Below are 22,384 nucleotides of genomic sequence, written 5' to 3' on the forward strand. Positions count from 1 at the left end.
AACAGAGTGGAAACACAGATGGTCGGAGTCAGGGAAGAACAAGGGACATTTAAGATTTATTCAAATCAAGAAATACATGAATCTTTGTGATAATATTGACGTTAATCAGTTTCTTACCGGACACAGAATATTCCCCAGCTACTTGAGTAAATTCTGCATACAAGAGGCAGACCGATGTCCTGGCAGACTCTGACCATTTCTTTTATCGTTGTAGTATTTTCACAGATCTGAGAAATTCATATGGCATTTCAGATGGAAATATCCTGGATGATAGAAAACATGTTAAGTACGTGGAGGCCGTTCTGAGCTACATTAATGTAAACAGAAATGAATGTGGAATTTTTGTGTAAATTTTTAACTTTTATAGGATTTTATTGTATTGATCTGATTTTATGATCTGAGTTTTTAGTGTAAACTTTTAATTTTGATGTGGATTTTATTGTGCTAATTTGGTATTGATGATCTGAGTTTTATATGTATTATGGATTTTAATGAATTTTTATGTATCTTAACAATTCTTATGGAATTTATGTGGTTTTATTGCAATTTTAAAGGCTATGTTCAGTTTTGTATTTTATCTTTGATACTCTGAATGTTCTCAGAGTTTGATATTTTATGTTATTAATTTGTATATTTTAGCTTATTGGATTTTACTTGTGCTGTTTTGAATATATTTTAATTTTTATATATTAATAATATATTGTGAGATTAATATGCTGTGTTTGTTATTTTATGTTATATATTTTTATTCTGAACCCGAAAGAGTTTTGTTCTTGTCTATTTTACACATACACCTGTTTTAGATTTGAACACCATAGAGAAAATTATATGTAACTCCTTGTAGATCTTAGCTCATGGAGAAGTAACCAATGTTGAATTTGTGCTTTGAACATGTAAATCATTTCTGAAGAATTCTATTATTAATTCTAGCATCTACTTTAAATGTTTATGCATGATTTTGAATTGTACAATTTATAAGTAAGAACCACTGAGAACTACAGTCTCAGTGGTTAAATCAGAAATGATCTTTCTCTGATTGACCTTGGAGTAGGTTTTTAATCGAATCTGATCAGTTGGGAATTCCTCATACGCGTTTTAGCTTTTGGCCCTTCCTGGTGTTTCTTAGAGTGTGTGTTTTGTGTTGATTGGTGGTTTCTCTCTTTTCCTTCACTTTTTTGTCTTTTAAACTAACAACGTTTTTTTGATTTGGTTTTCCTTGGTTTCTCTCTCTTTCCTTTGTGTATGCACGCCTCACTAGTTTTGCGACCATACAAGTTTGTACTTTTACGTTTGTTTTAGTTTCCTTTTTTTAACTTCTTTTGTTGCCCGGTCCCAGTCTTTGGTTTCTCGGGGCAATTTATATCTTTGCCCGACGGGCGCGGCCGGGTCGCTGGCCGCCGTCGTTTGTGGTTTGACGGAAGAAGTTCCAATAGCCATAGGACAGCAATGTCTGGTGGGCGGGCTTCTTCCCATTCTGTATATGTATCTGTCAATGTATCTAATAATTCTAAATTGGATTCCCTACTGGATGAGGTTTGCAAATTGCGTTGTGAGGTATTGTCTCTACGCAATGTTTCCAAAAACCTCTATAACAGAAAGCGAAGCCCTTCAGCTATAACTGTGTCAAAATGTTCCTAATGCCGGTATCATCGCAAATTTAATGAGAAAGCCAAAAATCGTGTTCCTTCAAATATGTTCCATGGAAAGTGTAATGGCGACTTGCGCTTTACTCTCTGAGTCTCGTCGCCTTTTACAGACAAAAAATGAAATAAAATCTTTTTGTGCGACACTGGCTCAGATGTCAGTCTCCTCTCAGAAACCAAAGATGAAGCGCATCCGACTACTATTATAATGTTTTCTGCTGCCAACAGTACTCCTATTCCGGTTAAGAACAAAAACCTAAGTCTTGACATCGGTCTTCGTCGCAATTCTAATTTTGCTTTTTATGTGTATAACATGTCAACGAATATTATTGGATCTGATTTTTTGTATTATTTTGATTTACTACTTGATTTAAGGAACAAAAAGCTTGCTGATTTAAAAATGCATTTAAAAATTAATTGCAGTGTCATTAACACAAATTTGTATTCCATAAAAGCAATCATTGCAAACAGTATATATGATAAATTACTGTTTAACTATCCTTCACTGTCAAAGCTTCCTGATCTTAATGACACTATTAAGCATAATACTGTGCATTTCATTGAAACTGTTGTTAGTTTAAATTATTGGTTCCTCTGTTCATGTAAGCCTAGAAGATTAGCTCCAGATAGATTAAAAATTGCTAAGAATAAAATCACAACAAAAAAAAAAAAAAAAAAAAAAAAAAAAAAAAAAAGAGAGAGAACAGTTTAGGCTACATGCGAGCACCCAAAACTAATTACTCCTCTCCTCTTCACATGGTGTCAAGGAAAGACACAAACGAATGGAGACCCGTGGGAGATTTTCGGAGATTAAAAGCTCAGACAGTGAGAGATAAGTATCCTATTCCCAACAATTGTGATTTTAGAGCAGAATTGCATGGAGCTAAGGTACTTTCTCGAATAGACTTCGTAAAAGCCTATTATCAAATTCCAATTAATCCGTTGATATCCATAAAACGGCTATTGCGACTCCTTTAAAACTTTTTGAGAGCACGAGAATGCTATTTGGGCTATGTAACGCAGCTGCAACCTTTCAATGCTTTATTGATGAAGTAACTAGTGGGCTGCCAGTGCATATTTGCTTTTGTTGACGATATATTGATTGCGTCGAAGGATAAAACTGAGCATTCGATATACTTAAAGGCTGTTTTTGAAAGACTAACTAATTATGGGTTAAGAATTTATGTATCTAAATACAATTTTGATTTAACATCTTTGGAGTTTTTAGGTTTTTCACGTATTTGAGCAGGGTTTAAAACCTTTACCCGACAGCGTGGAGGCCATTCAAATTTTTCTAAACCAAAATCCTTAACTCAGTTAAGGAAATTTCTCGGCATTTTTAACTTTCACAGGCGTTTTGTCCCAAGAGCTTCGCACATTTTAGCTCCCATGAATAGGCTATTGGAAGGCTGCATTAATAAAAAGAAACCTTTACATCCAAGAAAAATAAAGGAATATCCTCTCGAATTGGACGACAAAGCTAAGAAAGCATTCGCCAATTCAAAGAAGGAAATTGCTGAAGCAACTCTTCCCAAACACCCTTTTCCTGGTGCTACCTTGAAACTTTGTACTAATGCATCGGAAGTTGCGATTAATGGAATTGCATTATTCAGTTTGGGAACCCACTGCGCAGGGGCGTAGCTAGAGGGGGGCAAAACTGTCCCCGGGCGCAGAATCCAAGGGGCGCCAAATTGATGTTTTAGAATTAAATGTTTTCCATCCTTGGCAAGCAGTAGGGGGCGCGAAATCTTCTGTTGCCCCTGGGCGCTGAAAACCCTAGCTTCGACTCTGCCATTGCGTTTCTATCCATTAAACTCAGCAAAAGTCAAAAGGAAATGGTTAACTTATGATCAAGAACTATTGGCTATATATTTGTCGATTAGGAAATTCCGGCACATACTTGAAGGCAGGGCTTTTACTGTCTATACAAATCAAAAGTCGTTAATATATGCTTTTATCTGATAATCAACATATTGATTATAAAAAGTTATCCGAAGCACAAAGTCAGGACTCCGAAATTCAAAATTCTCTATCTCAATCTTCACCAGTTTTTAAACTAGAGAAACATTGTTTTCCTTTATAAGATCTGCCTCTTTACTGCAGTATGGGCACAGATACACCTCATCCCTTCGTTCCTGAATCGTTTCGCTCCAACATCTTTCAGCAGATTCACTGTCTTTTTCATGCCAGTATTTCAGCTTCAACAAAACTAATAAATAAACGATATTTTTGGCCTAATATGAAGAAATTTTTAAAACTGCAGTTCAATCTTGTCTATAATGCCAACGTTCTAAAATTCATAGACATTCAAAATCACCTTTGGGTACCTTTTCTTTGCCTGATGCAAGAATTGCACATATCCATATTGATTTCTTAAGACCTCTTCCACCGTCTGAAGGTAACCGTTATTGCGCAACAATTATTGAACGCTTTACCAGATGGCCAGAAGTTATACGTACTGCCGACATGTCAGTCTTTTTAATACTTTACACTAACACTTGTAAAGTGTTAGTGCATAACTGGTAGGCTAGATTTGGTGTCCCTGTATCAATTAAGATCAGGGTTACACATCGCATTAGAACTACTGCTTATCATCCTCAGTCCAGTGGGCTGATTGAAATTTCATAGGCAACTCAAAAGTTCTATAATGGCTCATAACAATCTAAAATGAACTGAAATTCTGCCTATAGCTCTGTTGGGTATCAGATCTGCCATTAAGAAGATATAAATGCTACTTGTATCGAACTTGTTTACGGTACCACACTTATTACCCTCAGATATGCTGAATCTACTAATTTCTTACCTCCTTCTGAATCTTATGTTTCACAGCTTCGATCAGTCGTGCATTCAGTTAAACCGATTCCAACCCCTAAACATGTTCAACCATCAATTTATGTACACCCGGCACTTCAAACCCGTTCTTATGTATTTCTGCGTATCGACTCTATTAAACGTCCTCTAACTCCACCTTACACCGGACCTCACGCCGTTATTAAACGAATAGACAAAAATTTTATTATTGAGGTAAATAACAAAAAGATTACAGTTTCAATGGATCACTTAGAACCAGCGTATATGTTGTCGGAACGTACAGATACTGCTGTAATTCCTCAGATTCCACATGAAAAAGTCTGTGCAGACTTAACCATTGCTCCAAAACAAGTAATTACTCGCAGTGGACGACGTGTTCATTTTCCAAAAATTGATCAGTGTAATATAATTGAATTTTTTTCTCTTCTGGTCTGCTGCAAAAGTTTTAGTATATAAATACTTGATAAATTTCTTTTGCATACGTTTGGGAGTTGCTTAAAATTCTTATAAACTTTTCATTATTTTTATTTGATTATGATAAGCATTGTATTGTTATATATTTTCAATCAGAATTTAAGTGCATTATTACTTGCATATTACCATTCATATATATTGTATTTCTTGTTTTTGTATGTAAATTTTATAGTATAACATTGTTTCGAATGTGTATATCTTCAATTGGAATTTTGCAAACAACCTCTTTTGTATCGTGACTGTGTCACTGGGGGGATACTCTGAGGCAGTCTTATGTTCGACAGCGCGCCGCCAGATTATGTCATGTTGTTTTCGTAACAACCGCCAGTGCCACCAGCAAACTCGCTCACATTGCTCGAGTGCAAGGATGTTCAAATATTTGTGTAGAAGTTTTCTGTTTTAATGAATAGTTGTGCTAATGAATAGATGTGCTAATAAAGTTGTGTTTTAGTGAAGTGGAGTCATGTCTTCTAGGAACATTTGCCGAGCCATTCCTTCTCGCACTATAATTCAAAACACAAAAGGACAGAGTGACACTTTTTATTTGTGGCAATGCTGCTGGCTCGATGATGAAACCTAGTCTCATTTATAAATCCGCAAATCTCAGGGCTCTCAAGAACAAATTAAAAGCACTTTAACTGTCTTCTAGATGCATAATTCCAAAGCCTGAACTACGAAGGACATACAACTGGTTTCATCAGTGCTTCGTCAAGTGGAAGAATACCTCCATAAAAAAGGAATGGAATTTTACGTTTTGCTGCTTATGGATAATGCTGGTGATTACTCTGTGGATTTGTGTCATTAAGGAGTTCAGATCGAGTTTCTCCCTCCCAACATCACATCACTCCTCCAGGCAATGGGTCAGGAGGTGATTCGTGCATTGAAGGCCCTTTACAAAGGGCCCTGTCTTCCGCAATTAGTTGATACCATAGATGGAGAAGAGGACTTCCAGTTAAAAATATACTTGCGAAATTTCACAATTGCATCGTTCCTGATAGTCATACACAAGGCACTTTAAAACATGAAAAAAGAAACTCTAATTGCATGTTGGAAAAAACTGTGGCCAAAATGTGTACATGATTAAAAAGCCTTTTCATCCAATGAAATTTATCATGATGCTGTCAACAGGTCAGTGAAACTGGCACAGTTAGTCGGGGGGGGGGTGATAGCTTTGATTATGTAACTCAACAGGAGTTCAATGAACTCATTGATAGCCACTCTCAGCCTCTGAAGGATGAAGATTTTGCAGAGCTGACGCAGTCTGCAGAAGAAGAATCAGAGGTCCAGAAAGACCCGTCACAAGAGGAAGATGATGAGGATCTGACTTCATAACGGTTGGCTGAACTCATGCGAACAGACTGCGCATTTCAGCAATGCATATTTATAGAAATGAATTCTTTGTTTAAATTCTGAACAGTAACTGGGCAACAGCTAAACACATTCCAGGATTTAAGACGACGTAATGCGAACTAGTTTTCACGTAACGCAGTTTATGCTCCAGAAATGGGATGTAGCCAAAATTAAAAGGACTATTGCTAAATTATAGTAATTTCTTTCATATTTTATATCTTACATATTCCACCCTTAAAGCACTAACAAATGGCAATAAATTTTATACACTGTATACAAAATGTGGTTCTTCAATAAGAAAAAAAAAATTTTTTTTTTCTCCAAGGGCATGGTGTTTAGTTTTCACCATACCACATTATTTTATTTATGAACTCTCTCATACCATAAGTATAAAAAAACTATGCATAAAAATATTCTTTGGAAATACTTTAAAAAATACTATTTTAACTAAACGTACAGTCAAATTTGCAAAAGTCTATAACTTCGTTCTCTCTCAAAATATAAGTTTTTATAATACTCAGAAATCTCTGTTGAATATCATAATGTATACTTCCATATCTTGAATGACTTTTACAAAAAATTGTTGTATTCAACATAAAAACAAAATATTTGTTACGTATTCATGAAATGCTATTAAAATGAATTATTTAATCATAAAACAAGCCAAATTTTCTTATTGTAAAGCAATGTAAAATGTACTTCAGAAACTAATAAACAGAAAACTAATAAAATACAATACAAAGTAAACTTTGATGAAAAATGGGCAGGGCTTCTACAAGCGAGTCAATGTAACTACTTCCTAATGACTGAAAGATGTTTAAATTTTGAAGAAGTAAAAACAGCATTTGTATCGCTTAAAATTTTCTTTGGGATCTGAATCTGAAAATTTTGTCTTAATCAATTGATGTAAGTATCAGTAATTAAACTTTTAGAAGCAAATGTCCAGAAGCAAATGTCCATATATAGCAAGCAGCATGATCTGTAATAATATGAATATACTTTTTAGTAGAATTATAATAATTTAAACCGCCGAAAATATCAATAGATAACAGTTCAAAAGGTTCACTTACAGATGTAGTGCTTGCATTAAACCAAATTCCTTTTCAAAATCGTAAAAAACAACCTTATATTTAGCGTAGGTATAATGAAACACTCAATCGATTTCGAGGGCAGCTAAAGGTCCCTCCTCATCAGGAGAAAGAAATACATAGAAAGAAGAAAATAGGAATCACAGAAACACGTGGTGCTTATCAGCACTGCACGTGGTTATAACTAGATTTTTAATCAGAGTTACACTGGCCGCCTACTTTTACTGAGCCAGGCTGTCTGATCAAGCATAAAGAAATATTAGCGAAGTTAAAATAGGGAGCGAGGGGCAAATGCACATTACGCTCAAAATCTGAACTTCAAATAATGGAAAGCAACCACTGAACGGATTTTTATACCCTCTGGTAGTACCAAGTGCGAGGAGGTAACGCCATCTATCGGCAAAAATAATTGAATTAAGACAGTAGAATTTTAAAGGCATTAGGAAGGACTGGATTGGACTTCAAATCATTAACTAAACTTTCTAAATCTTTGTGAATGTGAAAAGCCTCAAGAAAATCCAATTTGCCTATGGAAGAAGCCTTTTGGATGATTTTTGCATCCAAATTTTGGATCAAAATCAAAATTTTGGATGACTTTTCAAAGACATCTAAACCTTCAATTCCTCAAATCATCGCCCCTATAGAGAAAGCCTTTAAATTCTTCAAAATTTCGGAAACGCAGAAGGATACAATCCGCCACCTAATTACTCATAACGTTAATTTTAACAATAAATCTTTGGGTTCTAATCTTAGCAAAAAGGAAAATGAGATCTTACGTGAAATTCATTCTGATACTAATATCATTATCTCTAAAGCTGATAAGGGCGGACAGATCGTTGTTATGGACAAACACACATATATTACTGGAGTCTCTAAATTGATAAATGAAGGCCCATACTGCTCGATCCCTAAAGATCCTTCAACTTCGGACCTCATGAAAGTAAAAAGTGCTATTAAATCTTCCCACATTCTGCCAACTCAGTTGAAGAAATCACTTATTCCGCCTATTACTAATTGCGCTAGACTTTATGCTCTTCCAAAAGTCCACAAAACCGGTATTCCTTTTCGACCAATTGTTTCCAACATAGGTACTGCTTCATATCCTTTGGCCAAATATTTAGTTTCCAGATTTTCTCCTCTACTTGATAACAATATTCACACTGTAAAAAATTCTGTTGAAGTCATTGATAAACTTAAAAATATTTCCCCACTTCGTTCCATTATGGTTTCATTTGATGTCAAATCATTGTTTACTAATGTTCCGGTCGAAGGAGCACTAAATTGTCTTGAAACTAGGCTTTGGGAATTTCACTTCACACATACTGAAATTAATGAGTTGGTTTCGCTTACTAAAGTTTCTCTAAGTCAAACCCACTTTGTTTTCCAAAATGCATATTTTCGTCAAGTTGAAGGATTGGCTATGGGTAATCCTCTCAGTCCTGTACTTGCTGACATTTATATGCACTATTTTGAGATGAAATTATTTGATAAATTATCTTTTCGTCTTTGGATTCGGTATGTTGACGACACTTTCGCACTTTTTGACGGTTATAAAGAGGATTTATCCGAGATTCTATCTATTATGAATTCAATTGATCTAGCCATCCAATTCACTCTTGAAATTGAATCCAACAATTCCCTCCCCTTCCTCGATATTCTTATAATCCGCAATGAAACCGATTTTAGCACCACTGTGTACCGTAAACCCTTTGCAGTTTGTTTACCACCCCATGCCAAGTCATGCCACCCTGTTAAGCAAAAAATGGCTTCTTTTTACTATTATGTTTTCCGCGCGCTAAAAGTTTGTTCCTCTGAATCTTTGCTTACCAATGAACTTAATTATTTGAGAGCAGTTGCGATTGACCGTGGATTTTCTCCCGTGATTATTGATAAAGCCATCAAAAAATTTTCAGATTCCCATCAAAGAAGACATTCCACTGTTAGAAATAATATCAATGACCTTGTCGTGCTTCCATTTTATCCTTCTGTTAGCTATAAAATTGCACGGATTCTCCAGAAATTCAATTTTCAAGTCGGTTTCTCCCCTATTAATAAAATTCACCCTTCGATTCTAAAAGATTGCGTTTCTGTCTTGAATTCTTGGGGAATTTATAGTATATCATGTCAGTGTGGTTTAAGATATATTGGCCAAACAAAAAGAGCGTTGAAGTTTCGTATCAAGGAACATGAATCTTATGTCAAAAAAGGGGAAATTAACAAGTCTTCAATAGCGTATCATAGCTGGACTTTTAACCATAATTTTGATTTTGGGTTTGCAAAAATCATCCAAAAGGCTTCTTCCATATGCAAATTGGATTTTCTTGAGGCTTTTCACAATCACAAAGATTTAGAAAGTTTAGTTAATGATTTGAAGTCCAATCCAGTCCTTCCTAATGCCTTTAAAATTCTACTGTCTTAATTCAATTATTTTTGCCGATAGATGGCGTTACCTCCTCGCACTTGGTACTACCAGAGGGTATAAAAATCCGTTCAGTGGTTGCTTTCCATTATTTGAAGTTCAGATTTTGAGCGTAATGTGCATTTGCCCCTCGCTCCCTATTTTAACTTCGCTAATATTTCTTTATGCTTGATCAGACAGCCTGGCTCAGTAAAAGTAGGCGGCCAGTGTAACTCTGATTAAAAATCTAGTTATAACCACGTGCAATGCTGATAAGCACCACGTGTTTCTGTGATTCCTATTTTCTTCTTTCTATGTATTTCTTTCTCCTGATGAGGAGGGACCTTTAGCTGCCCTCGAAATCGATTGAGTGTTTCATTATACCTACGCTAAATATAAGGTTGTTTTTTACGATTTTGATTGTCACATTAGCGTGTTTCTCTTCTAGTCAAATTCCTTTTGTTTGCTTCTCTTATTAAACTGACACACTTCACAATATTTACAATAATTTCTAATATCTTGTATTACAGGTGCCCAAATAATATTGAGGAGATAACAGATTTAGCATTGAGGATGACCAAATTCAATACAACATTGACAACTTCTGCTGAAATTCTATTGAACTCCACTGACCAAAGAGGATTCAAATACAATGAAAATATAGCACTTAAAAAACACACAGTGCATTTCGAAAAATATTTAAACATCCTAAAAAACAAATTTATCAACTTTTTAAAGAAATAAACACATACAATAAGCATGAAAATTAATAGATTAGAATTTTTGGATTTTTCAATTATCCGGGCATGCTTCCCCAACATTCACCCAGATAATGCAGAATACACTATCATATGAAAACCCCTGAATATAATATTTGATGAATTTAGTGCAATTTACTTAAATTATATAAAAGCAAAAATGAAAAAACTGCAAACTGATAGCAAGACAGATTTTTAAAGTTTTATAAATTAATTCAAATTTAAAAATAATTAATGCAGTATTTTTGAATGATGAGTTATAAACCAATAGCTAGATTAGGTTATAGAAAAAACTCAAAAGCCACAATACCCTAAGTAAGATATATAGATTCCACCCTCCACCCCAATAAAGTAGCACCTTGGTATACATCAGGGGTGGCCAGCTTTTTTGGGAAGTGTGCCACTATCTGAAAAAAAAAAAGAAAGTTACGTGTGCCACTTCCAACTTTTCTAACAAACTGAAAAAATATGAAAAGGTGAAAAAAATGTTATTTATAGGCTGATTATGGGATTTTCCCAGATAGCACATTTTTTTATGTAAGTCTGAGTAGTGGACATTTAAAAAATAATATAATAAAACAAACATACAATCTACGGTTTTATTGTTAATAAACATTTTTAAAGCTTCAGTCAGTTAGGTCATGTTACAGAGCAAAAATGAATAATTTGAAACATTTAATTTTATATATTAAAAAGGTCAGTACCAATTAATGCAGTTTTTGGATATGTAGTTTTTTTTTTACCAAGGTTTTTTACCTAACAAAATTAGGTGTTTTATGTGCATTTCAGTTAATCTTGAACGGTATTTTTATTTTATTTTGTTCATAAAAGAAAACATATTTTCACAAAAATATGTTGGTCAAAACCCACAACAATATCTGACAGCCAAATCGTGTAAGTTTTGGAAAATTGCTTGTTGGTACAAATTCCAAAATTCAATATAATTTGGATCATTTGCAGTTGAAATAAGTTCTTTATAACATTTGATTTTCAGTGTACTATGCTGCTGTAGGGTCAATACATTTGATTTGGATTTCAGTTGGGTAACAATTAACATCTTGCAGAGAAACTCAATTATTATATTTATTCTAATGTGTTTATGTGAGCCTCTATCCACGGAGTTGATACAGACGATATTAATATTTTTTCAAATCTTCAAATTCATGAAGTCTTCGCGTGCCACAGTTAAATCTCCGCCATGCCATGGGTTGGCCATCCCTGGTATGCATCATTAATCTGTTCCATTACCCTTGGACTTATACCAGACTGGCCTAATGCAAAATGAACTTTACAGTAAGAAATTAAGAGAAAATAAACAATCCATTCTTATAAAAAAAGTTACTATTATACAAGTAATAACACTATTTAATACTGAAATACAATTGCATTGTTTAACATATATACTGTACATAAATCAAATACTCAGTATATATTTTTTACCTACATCAAAAGCAATTTTTTAGTGTGCTCTAATGTCTCTGATCTTTGTTTGGTTAACTGATTTCATCCCTTTCATTTCAGTGGCCTTAACAGAATCCTTGTTTATCAAATCATACATACCATCATTCTTAGCAAATGGTATGGCAACAGCCAAGTCCTGGATACACATGCCATCTTCATTCTTTTCAACAATTTTCTTTTTCACCTCTGGAGATCATAAGTTTCCTTCACTGTTTGACTCTTCCCATTAATTTTCTTAAAATTCATTATTAATGAATGTACAAAAAAATTACATGAAAAATATAAAATTGTGAAAATTCAGAGTTGTAGTGGAGATTGTTTACTGAAGAGCAGCAACAGGTATACTTATGCTCATGCACAGTCACAGCACTGTCTTGAATGAAGTGAACAAAGGTCGTGATTCATCAAACTTGAGTTGCATTCTAAACAAATATTGTATACAAAATAAAACTTTTCTTATCCAAATAGGTAGCATATCAAACTGGACTTATTTCAAGGCAAATGTAGACCGAGGTATCACTCTTCCTGCATAAAAATTTTCATATAAATAATAAATTTCAAGATTTATTTTAGATCTAGAATGTCTCAGAAAAGATAAGACAAACTTCAACAAGTACAGTACGAGTAGAGGAGGACATCAAATATTTACCAACAGGTGATTCAGGTGTTGTCCCTTCCTACTAACTTTCCCGAATAGCCTAGTTTGACACAGAAAAAATCTGGCTCGCGCTACACTGTGGGCACTACCACTGCCAGCAGTGCATTAGGGGTTCGCCTGCCTGTCCCGAGTGCTTCGTTCGTACATTTATATCTATGAAAATTTACATTATGCACGGTGTTACATATATATTACTTCTACATAGTGATACAACAGATTTTACATGGTAGTTACAAATTTGTTACATATTGTTAAATCACTTGAATTACGATTGTTTTCACATATTTGTTTGATTCAGTATTTTGTGGGTTGAAGTTCTACAGTCCTTTCAGTCAGTTCACTGATGCTTACATTTCTTGTAAGGAAATCTTTTTACATAGAGTTTGTATTTGCATACTTTTTGTTGTAATCACATAGTTAGCAAAAGTCCATATTATAAAAGTTAAAAAATATTAATTAATTTAACATATCACCGTTATGAATATACATGCTGCAGTACAGTTATATTAATTTGAATTTTTAATTTATTTTATAATTGTAGAAGTGCTCAATTATTATATACAAAGTTCTGTGCACAATTTGCGCTATCGCACCTTTCGCTGGTTATCGTGTAATTAGTTCTCAAAGAAACTGAGAGGGATTATGTTACATGGGGGGGGGGGCACATAATTCTTGTCCTTTTGCTCCTAGGAACATGATTATTTTTTGTATTTTTATTCGAATGTGTTTATTTGCTGTTGCATATCTTTAAAACGGATTCAAGTTCTGTGTCGGTTTTTTAAGATGTAGTTTCTCTGTTAAATAATAAAATAATTGTAAATAACAAAAATCTGTTAAATAATTGTAAATAATAAAAAATTTAGTGCTCTGGATCACCCCTATTTCCACATACACGTGTGTCACTTTCAGAGATATTTTTTTCATATAGAATATGTGGGGAAGAGGCCATATTCAGTAATACATACTTGCCAACCTACGACACTCAAAAATCAGGAGATTTTTTTAAGAAATTGGGAGATTTTTCACAATGTTAAAAAGACTTTTTAAATCATGAAAATATAGTTTTTAATAATGAATTAACTATAAATAGTAATTAATTCTTAAATGCAAGCAAAACAAAAATACCTTATACATAAAAAAACATTTTTATTACTTGCATCGTTTAAGGGGAAAAAAAAAACACTTTAGTCAGTTTTCGTACAAATGTTATAAACAGTAGCAGATTTTGCTTTCTTTAAGAAAGAAACTTCATAATTTTGTTCATAGCAATTGCCAGGTAGGCCTGCTTTCGCTAATAAAAGTTTTTCTAACGTGTCATCACTAATATTAGATTTAAATTTAATCCTCGTTTTCCCAACAACACTGAAAATCCTCTCACACTCTGCATTACTATGGGAAACTGTCAAGATGGCCAACATAATTCTAGACAGTTCACTATTTTTTAAAATTCCATCAGCATCTTTCGGTTTTCCAATTAAACTCCACTGGGTGTCAATCCTAGCTGATTTTATAACTTCATCCAAGTTTTCTAACTGTAAACTGCTGTTATGCAGCTGTTGGAACTGTTTCAAATTTTCCTTCCTTTTAGAACTCCTTTCAAGATAATAATAAATATCAACAATGTGTTCATCCACATTTACTGGTAAAGAAGCTGCCCCTTTTTCAGCTGCTAAATTTAAGAGGTGACAGGTTCACCTCATAATCTGCAAATCTGAATTTTCTTTTCTCAAGATGCCTGCAACACCAGTCTTCCAAGCCTGCCAATACTGGTGCATTATCGGCACCAAATGCTAAGCAGTTATCCAGAGGGACTGCATTTTCTTTTAAAGTTTTAATAATTAGCTGTGCTATATTAAAGACTGTCGAATGTCCTTCTAAAGTGGGGACAGAAAGTAAAGTGCACTCATTTCTGAAGACTCTGGATTAAAAAATGAAGAAACAACAATTGGATACAGTTTTGAATCGGTATTATTGCTTCCATCCGTAGAGAGACAGAATGGAGCTGTTTTAATGCAATCAATAACTGAAGATTTATTTTTCAAATCCATTTCTTTAACAATTGCACCTGTTTTGGTTCTTGCACTTGAGTATTTCTTAGCGATTTCACTATCGGGAAACATTTTTCTAAATAAAGTTGCAGCGTGATCCGATGCATTCAGTGGCAGGTTGTGGTCCAGTAAAAAGGCAGAGAACAGACATTCTGCATTAATAACTTTTTAGTAAATTGTTTCCGAAGAAAAATTTAATTTTTTGCTTTTTTCAAAACAATTCATGTTGTCTTTGTGTTTTAGTGTATGCACATGTTTGAGAACATCCGCTCTTCCACCACGCGAAATCGAAAAATCGCAACAACAGGCGGTACACATTGCAAATTTATTACATTTCCTGAGGAAATAATGGAAGAAAAGTCAACTGTGTACGATTTTTGAAATGTACACGAGCATCTCACCTTTCTTGCAGACATAATAAAAGATGATAATTTCTAAAACTATTTCTCAAAGGCACGTGTACTCACACAACTCAGGACAAAATGACCGAAATAACTAAAGAACATGCAAATAACAGCTTGCTTTGTCCTCATTGGCTAATATATGCCAGATGACATGCAGTGGAGCACAATGCCCATTGGAGAACAACGTTTCTGGATACGTACATGCTCTCACTCACAAAGCAGATGTTATCTAATTCGCAAGGGTTTGTTTTAGATATAATCTAGAGAAAATTCAATTGCGTTCAGACGTCCAAAATCACTTTTTTTTGTTCATATAACAAAGCATTAAGCCAAGTTCCATAAAAATCGTGAGAAATTTTAAGAATATGAAAAAGTCGGGAGAAGTATATTGTAAATTGGGTTGGCGGGAGAGCGGTCGAAAATCAGGAATCTCCTGCCTAAATCGGGAGAGTTGGCAACTCTGGTAATATATCAATTTATGTAAGCATCAATGCTATTGTTATTCTCTTTGATGCTTGGGATAAATCTAAAGGCTCTTCTGCCTTGTGTGTTTTGCCATCAGTTTTCCCATCTTTTAATCATTATCTCATTTAGTGATTTTTTAATTTGGGTTTTAGGGAATAGGATCGTAGTTGGAATAGAGTTTTGATTTGCTTGTTGCTTTGGTACTTACGTATTAACGCAACCACGCCAAAATTCGCATAAATTGTGAAATTTGGCGACCCTACTTACGACAACCCTACATGTTATACGTAGTTTTCTAAAAAGAGCATGTGGAGATTCACAAAATTTTCCTGCATTTTCGTGCAAATTTTTGTAATTTATGAGAAAATAGCAGTGTACGTGGATAAAGTCAAGAGTATGCGCAATGCCATTTTTGTGCAATTCTGGAATGTTTTTTTAAGTAAAAATAAGTCGACGTGTACATGGTTATTGCGAATACGGTTTTCAATCAGTGCTAAAAGCAATAGCCAAAAGATTTCCGCCGAAAAAATAATTCTGCATCTTATTCAAATTCGAAACCGGAAGGGTTTAATTGATATTTTATATTTTAAAACAAAATAATATAAAAAACTGTATTAAAATTATCTGTAATTAATAAATGTACATTTTCTTTCTATTCATACTTTTTTACTCAAACTTACAAATAGCGTCAACCTGGTTGCGATAATACGTAAGTACCGCTGCTTCTTTTGCATAATTGTGCGTTTCCTCATTCCCTAAGGTTCCTGCATGTGCTTTCAGCCACTCAATAATAACTTTTGTATTGGGGTTTCTTAATGAAGAGTTAATTAATTGTCTGATAATAGGAGATTTGTGTGCCTTGTTTCCAATTGCATGTATGCTTGCTAAGGTATTTATTTCGATTCTAACTGTATGCAAGTTGTTACTAATGCTATAGGTTATTGCTTTTTTGATAGCCAGTGCTTCTGCTTAAAAAACAGTGTTATTGCTACTTAGATGATATTTGAGAAATATTGGCTGTTGGTGCATCTCATGTATTACTATGGCACATCCAACTTCTTCTTCATTTTTAGAGCCATTTGTAAATATTTACATACTGAATATTTCTTCGGAGTTGCCAATGTGGTTGAATCTAGGATGAATACTTGGTTTGATAATGGGATGAATTTTGTATGGGTGTTCCGGTTGCTCATAGTTCACGGCTTGAATTGGTGTGTGTGTGATTACGGCAAAGCCTCGAGGGCTATCTGCCTAAGAGGACGGATGCCTTCGTGGAGGACTTTGTAAGGGAAACTGTCTTGTATACATGTTACACATGGGGAAAACCACGAAAACGTCCATGCAGCCTGCCCGTTCGCGGGATTCGACCCTCGGACTGAACTACCAGTGTTCGGCGACTTAACTGCTCAGTCGCTGGTGGGCCCGGCTTGAATTGGATGTCCTTTATGTGGAGTCTTTCTTTAGTTGGAGAACTAAAGAATTTTTTCCATTGTAACGAAAGAGGGACTTTTGTAAGCGCATACAGAGCAGCATTGGAAGTTATTCTATAGCTCCTCGAAATAGTAAGTAGAAATGGCCTTTGAATCGCATGAACACACCAAAACAATACTTTTTTTAACTTATAGAATGCATGGCCAAAAATGAAATATAAATCCACAAGATAGCACTAGATGGTAAAATTAAGCAAGTGAGACGCAAACAAAAGAATAAGATGGAAAAAACAACTTACTGAAATTATGAATGGTAATTTCTTGAAAGAACAATCACCAACATACAACAATGATATAAGAATTGACGGATTCTCTCAGACACATCAAACACATAGCTGCAACATCGACAAAAATTCTGGTGATGAGTTCCATATCAGATTCAAGGAAAGGTTCACAGATGAGATTTTTAAGATGTGATGTTCCTATTAAAAAAAAAGTCAAGCCACAACAAATCAAGCTGTTATAAGAGTTTAGACATGGGGCCACCTCACCAAATCCAAACAGAAAGGTAAAATCCTTATAGTTCCATACATGTTCTCAAAAATGAATTGTTGCTCTGTTTTGCTGGAATATATAAACAGTTGGATAGTAAATGAAATATCCTCTAACAATCCTAGGAAGACGAGATGAAAGAAAATACAGTTTTCTCTTTTGTTTAATCAAAAAAAGGCTTACGAGCTTTTTTCCAGTTATGTAATAATCTATGCCTTAGAAATTAAAGCTATGCTGCATTAATGCTTATCACACTGACTTCTACTTACAGCAAGCAAGGAGCCTTTAATATCTACCCATTTCAGCAGATCTTAACATTTTAACTACAGCATACCATCTAAACAAAAATTGAAAAACTTTAGAACCACCACTACATTTTACAATGATTATTTTTCAATTTTTCAATAGAACTATATATTGCCATTTGCACAACCTACTGGCTCTTTGTACTAAAATGCACACATAAAAACTCATTAGATCAAAAACTGCTTACCATTTTAATTATCAAAATTTAAGTTAGAATACTTTAATTCTAAAACTTGGTGTGAAATTTGGGCATTTAAGACAGATCAGTTTCTTTATTTCTGGTCTTATTTCACTTAGTTTTAATTGTAAACTAGGATCCACTTTTAACTTAGTTTGGTATTTATTTTTCAAATATAACGTGGTACAAAATCCTTGTTCACACAAAAAAGTTGCGCAAAAAGGCAATAAAAATTTAATAGCTTTATTTGGAATATCTTTAAATTCTTTTTTCCAGTTCAGCCAAAAGTTAACATGTGTATTATTTTTAAAATTTTCAGTTAGAGTTCGATCACAGGAAATTTCTTTCAATTGTTCTTTTTCTTTACAAGATTAAATTTCAGATACATTTGAACAAAATAGATTTCTAATCCAACTTTCTTTTCCATAATCCTTGGGAAAATATATTTTGAAATTATTTGTCAATGAAAAACAATTATATTTAATGCTGATTTTTCTTTTACATTCAAATTATTTTCAGTTAGAAAAACTTTCTAAAAGTGGTAAAATACTTAAAAAATATTAGCTTGATTTTTTATTATTAGCTTGACTTTTCTTTACCATTCTACGGTCAAAAGTCGTTAATCACAACTCGTCGGGACTTCGGCGATTCCGGATTATAGATCATCAGTTTAAATCTGGTAAGATGGCATGCAGAAATTATAAAATTAAAAATATGAAACCATAATTTATGAAATAAAGAACAATTATGATCTAAAGGGTATTAAAATTTACAAAAAAAAAAAAAAAAAGCTTAATATTTATTTGTTTATTTTATTAAACATTTCATTCAATGTAAGTTGTTTTAAGTTGCTTCGTTTTTTATGTGATAATACTTTCTCTTTAATTCTATACACAGACATAATTTCTTGTTCTGTTACAAAGTTCCGCCGTTCAAGTCCTATAATTGCTGTGTCGAGAATACTGACTAATTTGTCAATCGAAATTTTTTCGTTTTCGAAGAAAGTGACCTCTGTGTCACTTTCTTCGCTATCAGAAGCGAATTATAATGACGAGGAATTTGATTTAAATCATATCAAAGACGGAGTACATCCAGATGAAATACTACATTTAGTAAGGAATTATAAGTCAAATAAAATAAAAACATCTGCCCTGAAGATAAGGATAGTGCTGACAGATCAACTTCCATTTCATCCCGCGCTGCGATGTTCCCCGCCCCCCACACACGCAGAGCAGCGTGAAATTGATAAACAGATTTTGGAATGGTTAGATAAACAAAGGATATGCCTTTATCCATTTTTTTTGCAGCAATTCCACTTTTTGTTTAATGGACTTCAAAGCATACTTTAGCTTTGTAGATCCTTTACATATTAGTAAATATATATCAGAAATTCTTTTTGACATAATCGAAAGTTCAACCTTACTTTTATAAAATTGCTCTAACAGTCTGCAAAAAATAATAAGCCGGATCCAATTCGAAGATTAAGGAACAATGCAATCTGCAACATTAACTGAATTAGATAATTTTAGCTTAGCTTATACCGTCTGTTATACATTAAACGCGCATTCGTAGACATATTTTGCGCATGCACACACGCATGTTTGCAGCCATAAAGGTCTTACGCGCACAGTCCGTCGCGTTTGTAGCTTTGAGGTCCGGATTATAGATCATTCTGGATTATGGGTGTCCGAATTAACGACTTTTGACTGTACTTATTTTATCTCTTTAATAAATTAACACTGTCTTTGAAATCCTAAATTTAATTCATTTAACTTTTCAAAAATATCAGCTAAATATGTTAAACCTGCCAATCATAATTCAGTAAATATACACTTTCGCAATTCAAATTTTGAATCACAGAGGAAAATTTGAATTTTTGATCGAAATTCAAAAAGATGATTTAAAACTTTGCCTTTGGATAACCACCACCTTACTTCAAAATGTACCAAAAGCCTTTTATGTTCACTGCCATCTCTTGGCATAAAATCAACTATTCTGGAATTTAAGGCTTTTAATAAAATTAGCAATTTTCACAGCTTGATTCAAAATGATTTTCACGTTTTCGGGGATTGTTTTCACTACTAAAGCTTCATGATGAATGGAGCAGTGAGTAAATTTAATTTCAGGTGCTACGTTCTTTATTTGAAAAATAACACCTGAATGTTTTTCTTTAAAAGCCTAAGCTCCATCACTGCATACGGCAATGCACTTATTCCAAGGACATAAAATTTTAAACATTCCATTTTCAGACATAAAATTGCCAATTACTTTGAAAATTTCATTTGCAGTTGCTCTATCATGAGGAGGTTTAATAAATACTCTTTGGTAATTTGTTTATCTTCTTCGAAACATATGTAAACTAATATTTGAATAAAGTTCATTATATCAGTACTTTCATCCAGTTGTAATGCAAATTACTCACTGTGTTTTATTTTTTGGCTAAGTGAGTATTTTATGGAATTTGCCATTTCATGAATTAGTCAACTTAGTGCATCATTTAATAACGGAATATTATTAAGTTCATTAGCCGCTTTTTCCTTGAATTACGTTAAAATGATATCTTTAACTGCTGGTAATATAAGGTTTTTTGGTTGATCTTTACATTATGGTAACTTGGCGATTTCTTGGCGACCAACTCTCCTACAGCAACACTCTATTTTTTTTTCCCACCGCCATTTTGTCTTCACGAAGTAAAGACATGTTTCTTTTCTTTTTATCTACTGAACACTTCTTCCAACAATCTACTAGCCGAATTACACTTATGCTAGAAATTTTATCTAACAAAACTGCTTAATAATGACAAATATTCACTGCAAAATTGGGAAAACGTGCACAATACCATACTCCTTACGCATTTTTCAAAATAACACATACACATAAACTATGTACACGTCGACTTATTTTTACTTAAAAAAACATCCCAGAATTGCACAAAAATGGCATTGCGCACACTGTTCACTATATCCATGTACACTGCTTTTTTCTCATAAATTAGAAAAATTTCACGAAAATATATGACAATTTTTTGAATCTTTAAACCCGGTAAAGAACATATATGAAATTACCTGATCGCGAAAAAGTATATACCCTTTCCAAATATGAACATTTCCACGTATAAAATAAATAAAATATGCAAAAACTTTTACCTCTCAATTATCTGTTATATTATAAACGTCACCAACGAATTCATACCGCAAACATTACAAATACTTAGTGTAAAATATTTAAATTATTTCCATGCACGTTTACTTCAACTAAAACGTATACCAAATTCCTACAAACATAAAATTCACAAAATAACTATCATTTAATTAAAATATCACTAAACCATGTACACGTCGACTTATTTTTACTTAAAAAAAATCCCACAATTGCACAAAAATGGCATTGCGCACACTCTTCCCTATATCCATGTACACTGCCTTTTTCTCATAAATTAGAAAAATTTCACGAAAATGCATAACAATTTTCTGAATCTTTAAACCCGGTAAAAAGAACATATATGAAATTACCTGATCGCGAAAAAGTATATACCCTTTCCAAATATGAACTTTTCCCCGTATAAAATAAATAAAATATCCAAAAACTTTTACCTCTAAATTATCTATTATAAACATCACCAACGAATCTATAACAAAACATTAAAAATGGTTACAAGTACTTAGTGTCAAATATTTAAATTATTTCCATTCATGTTTATGCAAATTACTTTACTTCCACCTTACATTTAGAACAATGCATAAAAATAATATCCTCAAATAATTAAAAATACTAACTTACCTATTCTTCTTCAAAATCTTGATTACGTGTCCGATAAACTTTTCTTATTTCTGTTTCAGGATCTTTAAAATCATACTTATAGTTCACACCAAGGTACCAGGTAAAATAAATAACTTAATAAAACATCTTTACTTCTATCTCGCACAACTGTAAAGAAACACTTATTATTTTTCAATCCCACTAAATACCCATTTCGAATTCACTTTAGTTTTATGGTATCCAAAAATTAACGAACACTGTTTCACACAACACTGAATAAAGCCAAATACAAAATTTCCAGATTTTTTCCCGATTAAAGAACCGTAATTCGTCCATTAATATCACATGACATATCCCATGATCTCTCATTTCCCTCACACAAAATAATGCGTAATCGGAACTGAGTACTGCTCACATTATTACCAAAGTCCCAGGTAGTAACCTTTATCGCCTCCAAAATGTCGCCAAACTACCAGTTACCATATTCTAAAGATCAGCAGTTTTTTTTTTTTTTCCTAGAGTCGAAGTCTGTCTTGGCAATTCTTAGTCTTACTAGATAACTAACTTCCAAAGCTTCTTACTCTTGTTTACTATTTTTGAG

At 33.5% G+C, this 22,384-nt stretch overlaps 1 protein-coding gene across 17 annotated transcripts in view; it reads right to left on the reverse strand.

Moving 5' to 3' along the window:
- Alg13 (Alg13 UDP-N-acetylglucosaminyltransferase subunit) overlaps window positions 1-22,384 on the reverse strand; it is a 36,301-nt gene that overhangs the window by 12,593 nt on the left and 1,324 nt on the right. For 4 of the 17 annotated variants that reach the window (XM_035364883.2, XM_035364872.2, XM_085824826.1 and 1 more), the window contains exons 2-3: window positions 10,833-10,929; window positions 118-263 (exon numbers count right to left, since the gene is read on the reverse strand). The exons of 2 other annotated variants lie outside the window; for them this stretch is intronic. The gene's annotated coding sequence lies outside the window, so the exon portion shown is untranslated. Of the gene's footprint in view, window positions 1-117; window positions 264-10,832; window positions 10,930-17,287; window positions 17,471-21,804; window positions 21,824-22,384 lie in introns of those variants that run through there. 11 more of the 17 variants (XM_035364897.2, XM_085824832.1, XM_035364878.2 and 8 more) reach the window with 6 other exon arrangements.

The sequence above is a fragment of the Stegodyphus dumicola genome, chromosome 10 (genome assembly GCF_044657685.1).
Source record: "Stegodyphus dumicola isolate Sdum_Otavi_A_Nest chromosome 10, ASM4465768v1".
NCBI classification, from domain to species: Eukaryota; Metazoa; Arthropoda; class Arachnida; order Araneae; family Eresidae; genus Stegodyphus; species Stegodyphus dumicola.